This window comes from Plectropomus leopardus, chromosome 4 (assembly GCF_026936395.1).
Source record: "Plectropomus leopardus strain MGB_pleo_1.0 chromosome 4, ASM2693639v1, whole genome shotgun sequence".
Lineage (NCBI taxonomy): Eukaryota > Metazoa > Chordata > Actinopteri > Perciformes > Serranidae > Plectropomus > Plectropomus leopardus.
Window position 1 is genome coordinate 34,954,343 of NC_142179.1, and position 20,604 is coordinate 34,974,946.

General features: G+C 38.5%; 1 protein-coding gene across 3 annotated transcripts in view; it reads right to left on the reverse strand.

Annotated features, from left to right (window-relative positions):
* The window catches only part of LOC148189818 (uncharacterized), a 191,403-nt gene that overhangs the window by 27,194 nt on the left and 143,605 nt on the right, over window positions 1-20,604 (reverse strand). The window lies entirely within an intron of this gene.

Below are 20,604 nucleotides of genomic sequence, written 5' to 3' on the forward strand. Positions count from 1 at the left end.
CGTGTTTATCTGTTAGTACTGGCTAGATTTGAGTTGCAACAGCTGCTAAAGGAAAACTGCCAATTATAAATCAGTTCTGTAATCACAGTGTAGGCAGTGGGTGCAGATGGCTGTTGTTTAGCTTGACCCCATGCAGCGGGCACCCAGAGTTCCCCACTCACTTGCTGGCAGTGGTCCGTTGGTTTTTGTCTGGCCACACTGCCATGTCACAAAGCTGGCTGAAAGTCTTTAATTCACCGATATCACTATTTTCCAAGCAACTGTAGCCATCATATTTTGCAAGGACAGACAATCGGTGGCTGGACCAACACAGACTCCCTACCAGATGAGCCAACATGTGCTCATCCTAACTCATCACATGGTGGTGCTCTGTCAGTGACCTTCCACGTCTACTTATAAAGTTTCAGGTATACGTCTGTGGTGGCTATTTACATTTTGGGATGCCGTTACCGTGATGTAAACAAATGCACATGGTGGGATGATGCTGCAAAGTCCTTATGTTTATATAGCATGAGCACATGGCAACCAACACCAGCCATCACGATGATTAGGATTAGGCACCAAAGTCATGGATGGAGACGTTTAGGCAAGTAGGGTGTAGATACATGTAAAGGTGTAGAAAAAAAAAATCACATCCACACGGGAAGTGAACTCTGGACTCTTGCATGACAGCCAGTTGTTGCGAATCCTATCCACCATCCCTAACACCCACCCTATAAGCGCACTCGTGCTCCTTATATTATGTCTTCACCAGCAGCATTATTACCTGACGCCATCCTTTGGCATTTCATGTGCACGCGACCGATTCCGTCTAGCTGCATTCTCAAGTGATGCTGCCTGTGTGCATTGCATGTAAACGTGCCTGGTGTTTGCCGTCCAGCCGTTCACCAGCGCAACCGGTTCTGTCTGGGCGTGCTATCATCTGATGGGTCCAGCCGCATTCCAGATAGATGTGGCTTTTGGCGTCACACTGGTATGCTGAAAGCACTGACAAAGCAAACGTATTTAACAAGTTCGGAATGAGAATGGGCTGGATGAGCAAACCTTCTGTCTTTGTAGTCAGAGCAGTGGGGAGTAAGGAGGGGCACATCCATGGTTGCGCTTGCAAGCTAGCAGCAGTCGCTTTCAATGGTGCTGGCTAGCAGTAGGCTAGCAGCCATCATCAGGCTTGGTATCTGGCAGTCCACTTGTTTTCATGTGGAAGTTGGCATGGTTTCATCTAGAGTAAGTTGGAAAAATGATAGAAATGCCTAGGGGTTTTTGTCATAATCTATCCATAAATGAAGACTACTTAAACATAGCAGCACTTAACTGATATAGTTTCATATTAGAATATTTTAAAGGTTTGAATTGCCATTTGTTTATTATGTTGCATTAACAATGTAATTTTTAATAATCCGCAGTTTCCAAGAACATGTATAATTCCACATGTGGCTGTTGGTAATGTGAGTCTGTGACGGCTTTGGCTTTGCAGGGAAATAACTTGCAGTCTCACATAATCAGATTTCTCCTCCATAACCCCAGCACAGATCTGTGAACGCTGATAACCCCAATGAGCTCTGATGCATGGGTCTGTCTCATAATATGGGATGCATGAGTTTATCTCTTTGCTGTTAATGTAGGTTACAACCAACAGCCACGACTTACTCTCCGCAGGCCTCCGCGAGGAATCCAAATCAGGATATTGACTTTGTGGTATTATAAAAGACTGCATTAAGTCAAGGCAGGGATGTGACATTGCGAAGGAACTAGCTGATGAAACTGAGCTTATTCAGAGCCATCGCAGATCAATTGTGCAGCTCAGGCAGACAAGATCCATCATATGCACTTATAATCCTGTCAGCTGTATCAGATGAGATCTTGAGCTTTGTCTCTGTTCTCAAACATGACATGTTTTCTAATGTAAAGTGAAGTGAGCCTTGTGTTGTTTGGACAGTCAGCTTATGGCACTCTGTTTACAACCTCTCTGCGGTCCAACATTCACTTAGCAATAATGATGGTGACAGTTGTTGCTTCCCAGATGTGCTATGAAAGAACGGAATCTAAGACATTAAGCAAATTTTACTTCTTAAGATTTACACTTTCATCCCAGTTAAAGTTGGGGGACTTGTCACTATTCATTTTAATCAACTTTTAACTGAATTGGATTATGATGGTACATTATTAGAGATGTCATGATCACATTTTTTGTCCCAATCCAAGTCATTTGACATCTGTCATTACCGAGTCCAGATCTGATACTCCTGTTTTTCTAAAGTGATATTTTGTGAGTTTTGAAATGGGGCCGTATGACACTTATTTATGTACAGTGAGTTTGTACATAAAGTAGCTGGTGGCGGGCGCGCTCCCAGTTTGCAGAAACAGATGGGGCACGCACCCCACAGCTCAGCATTACCATGCTGTATAGAGAGGTTGATATCAAAATGTATTTTACCCACTTTAAAACCAGCCACACCTACCTAAAAATACAGTATCTTTCTAGGTGGATGCTATGTTGAGTGTGTTCAACATAAAATGTTGTTCCAGTCAGATGGTGCAACAGCCGCTAACAGCACTTTCTGACCCTAACAACTGGCCAGCAGCAGATGAGAAATCTAGTGCCAAAGGAAAACGCTGTGTGGCAATGAGATAAAGCCATAGCGACAACATGATGCTATGTGACAAGATGACTTTAAGTTCTAGCGTAATGTTAACTAAGCTATGCAACATGAAATTACATAAATTCTTAACTCAGAATAACTCAACATTGACTTTTGGTTTTACATGTGACACGAACAGTTGTCTCCTGGATCGAAGTCCTGTGTTTGTTTGACCCATTCCTTCACTTTGACCATGGATGTATAAAAAATAACTGGAAACAGCATTGGCGTACATTTCTATGAAAGTTGCTCAGTGGTGCATGAAGCTAAAATGGTTAAACTGCCATTTATAATCACCCGGGTGATCAGCACTGCCACTGCACAGTCTAAGCCTAGAAACTTCAATAAGCTGAGCCTGCTATTCCCTGTTCAGCACTCTGTAAACTTTAAAGGGGATAAACTGATTCAAACGTGCAGCTCCATTAGACTTTCTAACTGTTATCTAACTGAATGGTTAAAATCCTGAAAGCTTAACAAGTAAAGAAAAAAACATAGGGAAAAAGTCATTTTGGGCCACAGTGTGTCAGCTGGTGGTGATGAAAATTGGCTTCAAAGCCTGGCGCACTTACTAGGGGCCTGATCCTAAAGACTTTACTGAGTGGAATTTGTCGCTCTTTATATGATGTGTCCCCCGACTTCCTCCTTTGCTCCCGTCATAATTATTACAGCCACTAGAGGCCTACACAAAACATCATATGTGTCACAATAAGCTGCTTGTACAAACAACCTATGGACATTATTTAATTGCTTGAGTTACCATTTATGAAACACAAAATGCAGATATTTCAAATTAAAAACCTACCAAGACAAAAAGGGACTATGTGTTTAGTGGAACGCAGTTAAGTGCTTTGAATCCATTGGATTCATATGTATGGAATTATTGAGACATTTGTCATAGTGGATGGATATGGATGTTGGAAAGTATACTTATTCATATTGTGATAATGACTGACTCTATGTAGATGGTAGAAATTTATGACTAGTTGTTGAAGCCAGTGCAGAAATTCCCAAACAGAGTCATCGAACCATTATCTAGGGGCTTTCATTTCTGTAGTTCAGTTCATTTGGTCCATACTAGGGAAACATTTAACACATTGTTGCATTTAAGTCCCAGTCAAATACACTTTAAAACTAGGAAATTTACAAATTAAAACAACTGTCTCTGAAATCTTCTTAAGAAAAGAGGCCGGATTCTCTCTGGAACTGAGGTTAAAAAAAAACCCACAAACACTATTATTAACAACTGTGACAAGTTAGTATTGTTGTCATTGAGTTAGTCTGTGTCTGTGTGTGAGTGTGTGTGTGTGTGTGTGTGTGTGTGTGTGTGTGTGATCACAGCAATATGTTGTCCTGGTGGCACCTATCCAAGCAGGAACTACTACAAAAGCACCTTTGAGCATTTTATCAGATGTTTGTATTTTTACTCCATTGACAGATTTTGTCACTATGATAGCATCTCAACTGTGCAAGTTGCAGTCACGAAACTTTAAAGCTATGTAGATGAGATATCACAATGAAGGCCAAGTTTTTGGTCCAAGCAACAATGCCAGAAATAAAGCGGTAGAGAGTAGGGAAGGGGCCACTGGATCCTCCACTTAACATCCTTGTTTTTAAGTCGCGGATCACTGTATTGTAGCTGGAGTGATCCAGTTGCAAGTTGTACTCTAGTTGAAGATGGAATCAATTTTGTTGAGAAAAGTGATGAGAAAAGCTCAAATTTCTGTGTATGAAACTACAACATTATTACATTAACTCAGCCAGTGGGTTCATTTATCAAATCAGACAGATGCATGTTATGAATATTTTCTTTTGATTACTGCAATTTTTGACCCCAGCTGCCTGGGCAGAAAGTGGAAACGCGGTGGTAGAGAAGGTTGAGGTGAGGGGTAAAGTAACATCTGTGTGGACCTTTTACTATGAGCCAGCAGGCAGATTTGTCCTGGAGGAAGCAAAGCAGCTGCTCCGGAGAGATGTCCTGCCAGCTGAAAGCTAATGTTCACCCAAGTGTGGGAAGAGACCCCTGCCTGATTGACAAAACCTTTGGCCAAGGTCAGCGAGTATGTGTGGGCACGTGGGTGAATGTGTGTGTGGTGGTGTTGCTGTCGGTGGTGCTGAGGGGCCAATGAGAGTAATCACCCCTCTCCGGTTTTTCATTCAAGTGGGCGGTAGTAATCTCCATGCTAGCGTTGAGTCTAACCATTACAGACACATTCTGTTTTAGAAAATCACCTTGGGAGCATTCAACTTTAAAAATCATACTGTTTCTACTCAGCAAACCTTTGATGGACAGCGATGTGTGGGAGGCAGCCAAGTCCAACCCTTTAGGTTTGCATAGCAGATCAGCTCCATATCAACTAACAAGCACCAAAAATCCCAATGTATTCTGAAAATTAAAGACTACAACAGCTTCAGAGGTAAATTCTCCTTCATTTGAACAAAATAATGCAGGTGTAGTATTTTTTCACCAAGGTCTAATTCTCACAATCATGGCCGCTCTGCCTATGGGTCATGATCACTTTATGCTCACAACCTCCATTGTAGAGATTTGGGAAATGCAACATAAGCAATAAAAAAAAAGAAAGAGAATAAATACATAAATTGGGACGAGCCAGCTGAAGCGTTCGATATGAAATGAAAATGTACAGGAAATATTACATTTACTTGTCTCCTAGTCCACAAAAAATGTAGAAAATATATTCACTATCCACTTAGATTTGTATTGTAGCTAACTTTATAGGAATCTACTAATAGGACAAGTTATTGACAAATCAAGCTAGCTAATTGCAATACCAAACATGAGTTATTTGTTGGATGATTTGACTTACACTGAGGCAAACTGATATTGCAGTTTGTACCGAAAGTGAATTAGAGTTTCCTTGCGTAGGCATAACCTGCCCCGTTTTGTCTCACTTTACCTCCAATTGGCTTACCCTGGCCTTTTCACCTTCCCAATCCCATTCCTCTCGCCTCATTGTAAACAATGAGGCAACAATAACAACCCCTCATTGTAAACAATGAGGCGACAACAACAAACAAAAGCTACTAGAGTACTATCCAGTCATCAGAGGGAGAGGAGGAAGGGTCATGGCTTTGCTATCCTAGGAAATGCAAATTTCTGTCCTGAAAGGCTTTGATTTCCTTGCAGGGGTTGTTATTGTTGCTTAATGTATGGACAGCTCGATGGAGCCTCCCTTTTTAGCTCATTTTGGAAGGTGAAACAGTCTTCAGCATGGAAATCTAAGCCAAGAATTAGATGCAGTTGCACAAGCAGGGTCAGTCTCATCCAAAGACATGTCTAGATTTTCCATGTCTGGCATCAACAAGTCCCACCCCTAGCTGCAAAGTTTTTTACTTCAGTCTGAAGAACAGTGACTGGAAGCCAACACTTTTGAATTGCATTGTCTTGTGAGACAGTCCTCTAACTACGTTTCTGCCTCCATGCCCTTTTCCCCCAAATGCAACAACAAATATTTTCTCCAGTGCTAACTGTGACAGACAGGTAAGGTCCTCTGTGTACTCCATATTGAATAAACGTGACAAAGTAAAATGACTCATATAAAACAAACTGGTGTTTAAAAATAAACAAGCAGATAGTTAGATTAGCCAGCAAGCCTTAAATCCCTATGGCATTTTCTTTCCCTGCTGGAAGAAAATACCAGGGTGGTTGCCTATGAAGAAGCTGAATCGCTCTATACATTAAATGAGTAACATGTTTTGTATCAGATGAATAAAGAGGTTTCTCTCATTGCTAGCTAGCTAGCCATAGTATTTAATCCACAAAGTTACTTTGTGTATTTACATTTTATGTAAAATAAAAGTTTATCTGGAAATGTGGAGGCTTGTACTATTAGCAACTGTAAATTTTTCAAACAACAACCATGATGATCAATCATGAAATGACAATCATTGACCTATTATTTTTCCACGATGTAGATAAAATGAAACAACCAGACTAAAACTCTGAATAAATAAAATGACTAAAATGTGACGAAAACTAATTGGCATTTTTGTCTCAAGACCAAGACTGAACCACAAATAATTGCCAGAATTAGCACTGCTACTTGCCACCAATATACATTTTCTAGTCTCATTCTCACTTGGGTGGTGTCAAGGTATTATGGTATACCAGGGTATTTAGAAATCTCCAAGGTATGTTTTTTTAATACTGTCATAAATACAGACGCTCCTCTTTCTATTAAACTCTTTGTATGTAGTGCACAGCATGGACCGGGGGGTCCCCAGGCAGCTGAGCTGAAAGAAACTGAGACACCTAGTGGTGGAGGGAGAAGTTACAGGACTGTAAACAGCTAGCGGCCAGCAAGAGCAGAGAGAGACCGTGGGGAATAACAGCATGTTTTTTCCATATAAATCTGTGAATTAAGGATTTATTTCAACCAACTTAGAGCTGGTAATTGTCAAATATTAATTTTCTTAACATTTTGTCAGCTTCTTTTGTGTATTTATTAGTCTGAGAAGCTGAAAATAAGTAGCACACTTGTCTTTGGGGGATGTTAGGGCCACGCACTTACTGTCATACACTGTATTCCCTGCTAAAATTTCAAAAAGGTATGAAATATTACATAACCCCTAAGTCTATGACCAGTTATCAGAACATCAATCATTAGAATAAAGGAAATCTCCTTTAACTGTGCAAACACTGCTTTTTTCATGTTGACCCAGACATTGATGTATAAACATCACTTCTCAAGTGTTAGCTGTAAAGCTCCATGCAAAGACAAACATCTGAGCAGATCATGAATGCCCTTAACTGGCAAACACGACTCTCTGTAGGTCTCCAAAGCCGATCAAACAGCTCACCCAATCAATAATTCACTTCCACTGACACCTCCCTGTATCCAGGTGTACTTTCCATACACCATTGGCTTTCCCGGTCAAATGAGACAATCAATTTCACAGCCCTGCATGTTTTATAAGCCTAATAAAATCTTGGCGCTGTCAACTAGGTGCGGAATATTTAAGAGTTCAATTCATACTGCTGCTAGTGTAGCGAGGCTGGGCAACGGTTGGAAGCCAGGAGGGACCAGTTGGTAGAAAGGTCAGGTATCAGCTACTCTGACCATGCCAAATGTCAGCAAGACAATCTGATAATTTGTGACCCAGGGGTGTGGAGAAAATCAAAAAAGCCTATATGCAGGATCTGTAAAAGACCCAGCGCAAAATGTCAGACAAATATACGGCGGGATGAAGTGAGATGTCAGTCTGAGATCAGTGTCAGTATTCAGAGAGCACACACTTTGTCTGCCGCAGTAAGTTCACTGTAATGCCTGGGTAATAAAAACTACTAGCAGTGGCAAATAAGTTTTTTATCTGATGGGAATAATTTCTTATGTGTTCTTCTTTATGTATTTTTTATTTTATTTTAACCCTTTAATGTCCTGTTAAATGTCCTGCTAAATCATTTTTGAGAGCAGATTTTGAGTCACTGCATCTTAATGGAAAAACTCAGCCTGATTGTGCTTTCTCCATTCTTCGGTTTACGAATGTTATGCTGCAAATATCCACTAGGCTGTGTCTTTATACCGTCTAACTTTTCAGTATGCCTCCTACAGGAAGTTAGTAACAAGAAAAATCACACCCGACATGAGGTAGGCATATTTTTTTGACATGTAGTAAAAGACGACTTACTGAACAGATTTATTTAACTTTAAGTAAAAAATAAAAATCTAATAAGGGTCAAATAAAAATAACAAAACAGAAAACCCATACTCTACCAAACAGTTGATTTGGCCTTTTATGGTAAGGGAAGTAACGCTAAGCTAATGCAATTTTGCTGAGATTTGAATAAACTAATGATCATTTATTGTTGTTAAATGACACATTTTTTAAAATCCATTATATACAGTATATGCTAAAATTACTTTGTAATTGGCCTTTCAAAGTAAAGGTAGTGATGTTCAGATAACACATTTTCATTTTTTATTAAATAAAAATGAATGAATATTCATTGATGTTAATACCATATATTAAATGTTATTTTATTATATATTTGATGAAAGGAATTATATCAATGTGATTTTTTCACAATTTCTAAGATGGTAAATGTGAGGAAAAATAATTATAGCACTGTTAATACTACTGTTTTCATGATCACAAATTGATATATGTTGACATACTAACAATTTATAATTATATATGATATTTTGATTCTGTTGTACCATTGCCAGCCATCCCAACTGTTTGGTCAGGGCCTATATTTAAGATACTTCGGGGTCAGTTAAAATAATAAAGTAGATGAAAATATAAAATAGATTTTTGTTTGGAGGACATACAAATCCAAGTATTTTTTTTCCATCGCTTTTTTCTTAGTGAGGACTTTAAAGGGTTTTATCACTGAGATGATGACAACGCGGTTCAGTGGATTTCGATTGTACAACAACTGGGATGTTTAGAAAACAGCCAACTCATTAAAATTCAGGAAACTAATGCTAACTGTTCATCTCAATGTCACACAGTTTGTGATGACACAATGCGAGATATTCTTGCCATTTTTTTTTCAAAAACCAATTAAAACCAGAGCTGAGGAGAATCAGAGACGAATAAATCATTTGAAAAATCCCATTAGAACAGACACAGAGGACTCAGCTGTGTTTTTAAAAGCCAACAGGGTCAAAGAAAAAAAAATTAATAGGCTTCATAGGTAGAAATAAATAGACTGGGGAAAGGTGTCTCTGACGGGAAATGAGTTTTAATAAAAAGCAGTCAGTTTTCCTAACAGTGGGGTAGGCAGAATACAGAATATGCCAGTATGATCGGCTGCTTTGGCTGGTGGCTCCAGAGCCTCGTTGAAACAATCAGCTCAGAGGCAGAGCACTAAAACAACCCAACCTTGCCACAAATGTGGCTTCCCTTGGTCTGGGTTGGATGATCCAATCGCAAAACATGAATAACCTCGGTGCAGAAAAGCAATTACCCCGCAGCCTAGACAAAGGGGCCAAGGCACCGTCACCTCCAGGGCCAGAGTGGCAGTGTGGGGCTGCCTCTGTCTGTGCCACGCTACAATTTAATACTCTGTGCATTGCTGTTTAATCACATGGAAACAGGGGCCAACATCATGGGCTTTTTGTGCGGAATCCTGAATGTTTCAACTAATAATCTGTGACATTTTTTTTTCATGTAAATGTCTGTTTTACTGCTCCCTCTTGCCAATAGATTCAATACATGTCCAGTTCAGGAAAGCTTTTACATTTGGTGCTCTAATCACCTGCCACAGAGAGGTTTTTCCTGGGAAAATAGGCTGTTGCACGAAAAATGATGTGGTTTATCAAGAATAAACATCCCTAAACAGATAAAACAGACCATGTGCTTCAGTTTAAAGCAGCTACTGTTTGACTGACAGGTGGGAAGTGCAGTGGAGTCCTCAGCAAGGTTATTGTAGTTAACTAAAACTGAAAACTAGGTGTTACCTAAAAGTAAAAAAAAACTAGACTTTAGAAAAAATTGAAAACTGAATGACAACTAAAACAACATCAGATTTGTCAACACAAGCATGAGGAGCTATTGGTGGATATCTTTCTAGAGACTGGGATGTAAACATGAATGTTATTGCTCCTCAAAGTGTTTTTTGTATTGTAGTACCTAACTTTTTCCTCAAATGCTGACATTTGCTAATTGTCACTAAACACAAGGTACAGCTGAGGCTGATGGAAATGTCACTTTTGCATGTATTTAGTCATAAAATAATGTATGTGGTGGGTTTATATCAGGGCTGTCAAACTATAATTTAATTGCAAAATTTCTATAGTTAATTGCAACTGATTGCATTTTTTTTTGCATGTTGACAATTGCATTATTTTGCATTTCAAATCTGTTCCAAAGTCCATAATAACAAGTTTGAGCAATTCTCTCCAAGATTGATTCGATTGAGAATCAAATGACAGCATGTTTCACTTTTCAAGAGTCCCAGTTTAGTTGCTTTCTCTGATCCATACAGGTCATGTATGCATGAAAACTATTGTTCCACGACATATGACTAGTCCATATGTCAACCTGAGGACGTCACTTGGACCTGAGTCTTCCACAATGCTGACTGGCCTGCAGTCACTTTCCACCCGTTTAGCAGCGCTCTAGTTAACTTCTTCCATTTAACACACTCTAAAATAATGCTTTAGCATCTTTGGTGACGTGGATGCCCGCTGAGTCTGATTAGATGCACTGGTGTGCTTAGCTCGTAGGTGGCAGAAATTTCAAGTATGTTTATGGACCCCAATATGCAGAAATATTCAAATACTTCAGGCGAAAATGACATTTAAATTGCATGCAAAAAACTGCATGCTTTGCCAAAAACTGCATGGGACTAGCCTGAGGTGGGCATGTCTGTAAATACATGGGTACCCATAGAACCCACATTCACTCAGATATCTTGAGGTTAGAGGTCAAAGGACCCCTGTGAAAGGCTATGCTGTTTCCCTAGCAAAAAGTTAGTCTAACCTGTGAGCTTTACAACTCAGTCTGGCACAGCCTCTTAGAGACAGGAATGTAGGCCAGGATCACCCCCAATTTAAAAAAATTAATGCGTTACGTACAAACTTTAATCACATCACAATTAATATGTTAATGCTGAGAGCCCTAGTTTATATTTATTATAAAGAATGCATCCTCTCAGCACTCTCACTCTGTGTAGCAGATTTCACAGCACTACAACAGCCATAAAATTTCACTCAAAAGCTAAACTTGCAACACACAACTAACAGGAGGAGATGCCTCGTTTGGCACTAAACTCACTTGGACTTTCTTTCTTTCTTTGGGATACTGGCTGGGCTCGTGAACTACACATGTTGAGTGACCAAACGACCTTTTAGGTCCGTTTGATGATCTTGTCTCAACTGCTTTGCCAGGTCAAAGCAGGGACATTTGCACAGACGCTGTAAATAGGTGTTTGCTTCCAGAGTCATTCTATGAGGTAATCAACATTAATTCCAGCAGTGTGCTGTGGCTGTTCCACGAGGTGGGACTACTGCACTAAAGCTCTGTTTGCCCATTTTCAAACAACAGTATTTTTAAAGTAGACCTATTTCTCATGTCACAGAAACCACATAGAGTGAATACTGTGTTTCACATGTTATTTACATATTGTTGGTGATGTGTCAGTGTTTTTGTTGACAGCTACCCAGTCGCATGCTGTCATCCTCAGCTCTCTGACCCCCTGCGTGGCACATTCGCCAGGCAAAGGTGGAGGTGATGGCTGCTCGGACATCCTCAAGGGCTGCAGGCAGACAATAACCTTATTTTAGTTTCATAAAATATAACCAAATTTATAAATATTTATGATATTGCTGGAGACCTTCCTGTAATCTTATGTGGCACACTGGGAAAACCAGCTGTTCTATATTTAGAGACGCAACCAGCTAGAAGTCGGCAGGTTACCCTACGGCAGTGTTGCCACATTTGTTAAAAAACAAAAAGTATGAGCTTGAAATTTAATTTTGAAAGAAGTACTTAAAGAAACGCTCGCACTATGACAAACCAAGCAAGAATTTTGACAAACCAACCAACTTTTACTGAAATAATTAATCAATTAGTCAATCAGTCAGACTTCATTTGTATGTCACTTTTCATACAAACAAACTGTAACACAAAGTGCTTTATATAACAAAACCAAAACCTGATAATCCAACCTGCAAAGGTTTTTATAATACTTGGATAAACAGACATTTCATTCAGATCCAGATTGCAAGTTTTGGAATACTGGCTCCTTGGGGAGTGTGAATGTCACCATGTCATCTCTAGAGCCAGGCTAAAAAATATCAACATGCATGATACATACATGATTTGGCAAAAATTGTGGATCAGTACATTCTGTAATTAAATGAGCAGCTGTGGTGTGTTGGTTGGTTAATGGGTAATTTGTTCACAAATTATTTTTCAGTTGGTGGTTTTATGTTGACTTTTGAGTATGATAGTTAAGAATAAGACTTGGTTGTTTTTTTTGTTTAATTTTATTTGAATTGGTTGATTGATTAGTGAATTAATTATTATTATCTTTTGATTACTATCATTAAAGAAGTTGTATTTTTGCATTATTATTAGTTTTTATTTGTTTACTTATTTTATTGATTACTTTTATTATTATTAATTTTTATTACTGTTTGTTTTTGTTGTAATGTAATGTTTTGCTGACTAGCTTGTTGCCTAGGCTTCTGCTTATGGGGACCCTTTTAATAAACAAATAAAAATTCATTCAAAAGAGCATAAACCTAAATAAACTTCACAAGGAGAAAGCATTTGTGTCACAGCATCTTCACACCTCTTCCCTCTAAAGCAATCAATCCCAGTACAAAGCATGGAGCTGAATTTGTAATCGCTGTTCCAGAGGACTTAAATCTACGGATCTGACCCTTTGTGAAGCTGCGTGGCCATGGGAAGTACAGAGGGAGAGTCAATTTAAAGCCTCTTCAGTAAAAACGGTTGTAAATCTTACACTTAATTAAAAGGACCCCAATTTACTGCTCTTATCTTAGGTAATCATGTTAACCAATAGGGGTGCTAAAAACTCATTAGGGGTATGGATTTTAATTAGCAGCTTTCTGGATGCAACATAAAATACCCCCCCAAACAGTAATGGGAATATTCAGGCTGCATGGTTGTTTGGAAAGATAATTATTAACTAACCAAGTGTATTTTTTCCCCTTTTGTGCTATTTGGTGTCTTCCTTTTGGACATTTTACCCTGGTCCTAAATATATTATTGTGTTTAAACTGACCATACACGTTTAATACACTGTAGGAGATTCACAGATGTGGGTTTGTTAGTACATTTAAGATGTAATGGAAGTAAAATGATCTGCCATGTTGAAATAACTGCCCTGAAGGGTAAATGAAAATGAGGTAGATCATTTCTAAATGTTTGATAGCTCCTGTAGATTTGCTGTGAACTTTAAATCAGATCTAAATTCTTGTCTGTTTATGCATATGATCTAAGCTACTGCTTTATTGGGATTTAAATAGCTGACTGCCATAGGATATAGTATCTTTAATTTATCAGCACTGTTAGAGCCATTAAACAGTTAGTCACAGTCACAGCACATCGCTAACAGTGTTCCTTCACATTATCAGGTGTAGAAAAAAAGAAAAGAGTGGCACTGTGGTGTAACAGGAAGCCACAGGTATTTACTGCCCACCATTCCTCACAGTTAAGTCATTTTAAGATAGATAGATAGATAGATAGATAGATAGATAGATAGACAGATAGATAGATAGATGATTCTTCCATGATCCTTGGAGGTAACTGAAATTGCTCCAGAAATCCTCAGTCTGAATTGAATTCCTCATCCTGTTGAGTGAAAGGTGGCCAAATGCCACCAATGTCCAAAGTCAACCACAAAAAGCACCGCCAGGACTGAGGGGTCAAGGGACCCCTGTGAAATGGCCATGCCATTTTTCCATTACCAAAATGTTGCCTAAATTTGGAGCATTATTCCGCCTCATAACTCTAGCTCTAAAACTAAAGACGGAAATGTTGGACGGTGATTAACACGATTAAAAAAAGAGTAACACATTAATTATGGACCTTAATCACATTGCGATTTCACGAAAAACACGTTAATACTAATAATTTATTATATATATATATATATATATATATATATATATATATATATATATATGCATGTGTGCGTGTTTGTGCGTGGTGTGCATATGTGTTTAACTTGTTCAGTTTTCTTCAGTTTTCTTTTTGTTTTGCCTGTCTGTCTAATTCTGTGTATCTCCTGTATGTTCATTATGACAGAGGTTCCTCCATGACCCTATTCACCTCATTTACATGTCAGCATTTTATGTTTTTCTTATACTTCTTTTACTTAAATTTAATTTCTTAATCAGTCTTCAAAGCCCCACATCTGAAAAATAAGAGGCTGGTGTGAATATCACGACTTAATCTAGTGTAGGGCGAGCCAACTAGCAGGCGCCGAGTGTGAAGGTATTTTACTTTTCCCTGAGGTAGAAATTAAAGGTGATATCAAAAGGTCAGGGAAAATGTGGATCCACAGGAAACAGTGCTGGATGATGAAAGTGTTGCTTGTGGAATGAGCTGCGTGTGATCATACCCGCCAGATCTTCCAGTTAACTCGGAGGAGGAAACAGCAGTCCATCCATTACTTTGCTCAGAGTACCTGTATAGAATCACGGACAGCAATAATCAATTGTTCAAGTGCGAGGGTGCTGTGGACAGCATAAAATCCAGCCGATGATACGAGGAAGCGCCGCTGAGGTTGGCTGGGATCAGGTCTACAGTGGCACGCAGAGGAGGAGGAGGAAACATTTTGCTGCAGGCCTGTACTGCACGGTGCGAGTGCACAGAAGCAGGAAAGTAAACTGTCAAGGTCTAGACATTTTGGAAATGAAATCCTACTGGATAAGATGAAACTGTTGAAGAGGAAAAATCATCCATGCTCCAACAGGAAACAATGTTTAGGCTGGCCTCATTTCCATATTTTTCTATTTTTAATTCTTTGATCAATTCAGGAATAATCATGTAAGGCGCAGAGTTTTCAGAGCTGAGGCCTTCCCCAGTGTGCAGGCTCTTCCCTGCTCATGTCAGACTCCATTTTACTCCACATGAAGGGTTCCTAAACTTTACAGTGCTGGGCTAAAAAACCTTATTTACACTCAGCTTGCATTGTGAAAATGATTATTCATCCTTCCATTATCACACATTACACATAAATTCATTTCAATTTAATAATCCAACAATTCAATATTCTGACATGGGCCATTTTGCTGTTTGTAATTCTGTACTTTGACTTAAAGGTGTAGTGTGTAGGATTTAGTAGCTTCTTGGGGAGAAGTTGCAGATTCAACCAACAAAAACTACTCGGGGGCCCACACAAAAACACAAATTGCCCTGTATAGAACCAACCAAACATTCATCCATTCATCCATCCATCCATCAATTTTATCCTGCTATGACAATGGCAGTGCATGGTGATGCAGCAAACAAGTAGCTCCGCAAATCCTTGCTACTTTTGTGTTATATATCTACGGAAGTAGGACTTTTCAACGATAGAGAAGAATTTATTAACGTCAAGAAAAGTTGTGTGGGTTTTGGACTGAATGCAGCAGACCGGGAGAGAATCCCCACCAATGGCATACGCCGAGGGGCCAGTCGTACCAGAGGGGAGAAACAAAACCGAAAGCACCGGACAAAGAGAGGGAGGAGAGCCAGCATCAGAGCGAGGCTGACTGACCCGACTTGGAGCGAGAGCTGTTCCTTAACCAAGCCTTCTTCTGGCTAATGTCCATTTACAGGAGAATAAAGTGGATGAGATGCGATTGAGGCTAACTCAGCAACAGGAAATCAGAGACTTCTCTGTGCACATCTTCACCGAGACATGGTTAACTCCTAACATCCCAGATCAAGATGTTGCTCTGGATGGGCGGACCTTGTTCAGAGCCGACAGGACACAAGACTTCAAAAACTGCACTGCAGGAATTGTATTCATCATCAGCAGCAACATGCCTGAGCAACTGGATGGAATTTTCATGGTAGCTGCTGATTTTAATCAACTCATCCTTTCCAAAGATGTAGCAGGATCAAGACAAATTACAGGTTAATTCTTTAAACTTTTTTTGTAAACTTTGTTAAATTCTGAAAGGCATGCTATCAAGAAAATTCGTTTATGTTTAATATTTAGCAAGCTGAACATGCAGACTTTGGCACTCAGATGTCATTCCCATCTGCAAGGAGAAGGCTGCCGTTCTCCAAACTCAAACAATATTACTTTGTTTAAGATGAATGCTAGATCAAGAAGAGAAGGAGAGTCAAGTTGCCTAACCTTGTGGTACATAAACTTATACTGTATTGTTCACAACCACCCAGGGTAAATATTTTGACACCCCTGCTTAAAAGTTTCCACTCCTGCTTTCTCTATCTCTATTCCATGTGCCACATGAATGTCAGCCTACTCCCTGCTTTGGAACTAAATGCTGCCACTGAACATAAAGTACTATTGCAAATTAGTTACACATGAATGTAAATCATGGGAGGCAGGATTGACTGCATACCACATGGGCAAAATAAATCACATCTTGAAGGAAAAGACTGTGCACACATCCAGAGCAAATTATAGCTGAAATTACCAAGAGTTGAATTTGCATGAAAATTGTATTTTCAGGACTTTGGCCTTCACCAGTTTCCCTCTGAAAACATCACAAATCACAGACTCCGATATTTGTTTGAAAGAACTGACAACAATAATAATCACAACACACAGAAAACCATATTTGCATCACTTTGGTCTCCATCACACATTTCGATCCAGCTTTTGTAATAACAAAAGCATTTCAGACATGAAGTCTATTGTTCTTATAAAGAAGGAACATTGCTTCCTTGACAATTTCCAGCTGTGGTGAAATGTAACACTAATTGCCCCAATTAGTTAGTTAGTTCACAGTTAGTTAGTTATATTGTCTTATTCATTTTATCTCTGGTGCTTTTATCTTCATTTAACTGTTGTACTTCACTTTTGCTTTGAATTCTTGCTGATTGTGTTCCTCACATTTCTCAGGGTTGGTTTAACATTCTCAGGCTGTTATTGCAATTATCATTTTCACAATTTTATTTTGTTCGAATTATTGAATTTTCTGACAATATTAATAATTATTGGAAATGTTAGAATCCTTGTCACAACTATCATCTTTATTATATTCTATCTTTCTCACAGTTTTATGTGCAAAGTACTTTGTAACTTTGTTTTGAAAAGTGCTATATAAATAAAGTTTATTATTATTATTATTATTAAGGCAAATGTTTTTAAAGATTATCTGAAATAGATTTACAGTATTAGTATGTCATTGTGTAGTTTCAACAACACTGTGGTTACCATATGGTTGGGTTTAGGCATAAAAACCTCTTGGTTATGAAAAAGAGGGGATCATATTTTGGCTTAAAATATGTGGTTTTAGGGGCACAATCCCCACAATCCCTGCCAATGGGTTGCTACAAAACACCCACATTTGGAGCTTAAAAAGCCTATGAAAAACACAAGATGGCTCACTACAAAAAAAATTTAAAACGTTTGGAGCTTCATAAGTCGATGGAAGCATGCTGATGATTGCTACAAAACATCCAGGTTATAAGCCTAAAAAGCAGATCGAAGCACACAGATGGTTCTCTAAAAAACACCTAAGTCTGGAGCCTGAGAAGCAGATGGAAAATCACAAGACAGGTTGCTTCAAGAATCCATGTTTGGAGCCATGAAGGCGTATGGAAACGCACCTACAGGTTGCTTCAAAACACCCATGTTTAGAGCTTAAATAGCTGATGATAAACACAGGGTTGTTTGCTACAAAACAAAACAAAACTGTTTGGAGCCTAAAAAGCAACAGAAACATACTGACAGGTTGCTACAAAACATCAAGTTAAAGGCCTAAGAAGCGGATAGAAACACACTGATGGTTTGCTAAAACACAAAGTTTGCAGCCTAAGACTCAGATGAAAACACTGAGTTGCTACAAAACACCCATGTTTGGAGCCTAAAATGTAGATGAAAAAATACCAACAGCTTGCTAAAAAACACTTTTCTGAAGGCTAAAAAAGACGATAGAATTACTACATTGGATCTCTACAAAACACCCACATTTGGAGCCTAGAAGGCAATGGAAACACCCAAACGGGTTGCTGAAAAACACCCACATTTGAAGGCGGAAAAAAACAGATGGAAACACAGCGATGGGTTGCTTCAAAACACCCATATTTGGAGCCTAAAAAGTGGATGAAAAAAGCACCAACAGGTTGCTACAAAACACTCTGTTTGGAGCCTTAAATGCCAATGGACACCACTAAACACCCAAGTTTGAAGCCTAAAAGGCACTGGAAACACACCAGCAGGTTCCTTAAAAACACCCAATTTTGGAGGCTAAAAAGCAGATGTGTGTGTGTGTTTATGTTTGAAACATGCAAATGTAACATTCATGGTTTTCAAAAAGGTATAATGCTATTTTGTGTATGGTGACTGGGCTGATAAGGTACAATCATTATGGTCTTGTGTGTGGGACTCTTTTTTTTTCACCAGGTTTGTTTCTCCATGAATTGCATACGATTACAGATGGTTTGACATTTTTTCACTGAAGTGACATTGATTAACTTAAACCCTCAGCAACACTGAAAATCTAAGTAACAAAGAACTCCAACTTTTCCAATTTTGTCTTTTACAATTCTTGACAGTAGTGACTGCTCTTTTTCAAAACAAAGAGTTTGGCTCCACAAGCAGGTCATTTACACGTTTGTTTTTTGTTTTACTCTCTTTTTTTGTTTTATTTATTTGTGAATAATTTTCAAGTAATTTTCTTGTAACCTTACCAGTGTCTTACTAATCTGGGGGTCATTGCCTTCTTCCAATATTTTTGACAGAAATCAAGCCAAATTGCACAGTTTAGTAAGTAAAGTAAGTACTGTAGTAAAGTAAACAGTTAAGTAACACCCATGGCTCAAAAACAAGTGAAACTACATCACATACAAAAGCTCAAACTACAACAGAGATACTGAGGAACTCTCATCACTGTTTAACTGACAGCTGATGTCTGAGACTGCAAAAATCCCAACAGCATTACGTTTTTCTAGCACTAAGAGATAAAAAACAAAATCAAAACAAAAACTGCTTTAACTACACAGGACGGTGTAATTCTTTGTTTTTATTGGTTTTGTTTGAGCTGACTGGAGCTGTTTGGTTTGTTTCATTTCATTTGTGTTGCCGCTGATTTGCCAGCCAGCCATGGCGCATCAGGACTGGAAAAAAAAAAATCTCATGCACCTCACACTTGTGTGTCAACAATAGACTGAGTGAACTGTGAAACAAACAACACATAAATGAAAGCTTCATCATTATTCTCCACCTCATTGCTGCGTCTGTAAAACAGATCCCACTTTAAGACTGAAGCACAACTGCTTCAGAAGTCATTTTGCAGATCTGCAGGAAATATTATATTTGGAATCATTTTTCATTCATCTTTTATAAGTCTATTGGTTGGGCTGCGTTAGAACGCTTGGCGGTGGTCCAGCCAGACAGCGACAGTAAGTTTAAACCTTGCAGGATGCAGACCACACATCACATGATGGCTGGGTCACTGTTGTCTCGCAATACACAATTTCAGGTTGTGTTTTGCTCAGCTCAGTATGTAGGTAGTATGACATCATTCACAGCTGTAACTACTTGATACTGCCTGCTGAACAACAGCTCCAGGGTGAATTAAGAGAAGTAAGATGTTTTACTTAATCATTTCTTTCACTGCATTCCCTCTAGCTCTGAATTTGTACATGCAGCCAGCAAAAAGAGAAAAGCCATCTAAGATCTTCTCCTTCAAAAAAGACCTCAGTTATCATTTTCACTGACACTCTCTCCTCTGCTGTGGAGGATGCATGGCTTCATTTCACACTTGAGTTCTCTATATATACCAGTCATTGCTTTTGACTGACTCCATTCACATTGTAAGATCCATTTTGGCCAAATGAATTAAAAAGTATGGTTTTAATACAGGGGCTCTGTTAACAGGCACTGGTGGTGCACAGTAGACATTTTATTTGCGTTCAGATTGCTTCACTAAAAACTTGGCAAACTCAATTTAATTTTATACAGATGGTTTTATACGATGCATTTTAGTATTTTGATATACTGTTTCAATTCTATCTGTATTACATTAAATTAATTATGTTTTTTTTTCTACCATATATTTTGAACAGATTTTGTTACTTGATTTTTTTATTTGTATTTTTATTTTTATATGTTTAGTTTTTATATTTATTTTGTTTGTTTTTTCTATTAAGTTAATGTTATTTTCATATTTGTATCATATAACACTGAGTTTGGGGTTTTTTTTGCCTAAAATTCTATATAGTTTCTTTTATTAGATTAATTTTTATTTGCATCTGTATATATATTTTTTTAAATTTATTTTAATGTGTTTATTGTATTGAGGTATATTATATTTCATTGCCTTTTGCATTTTTTCCAATG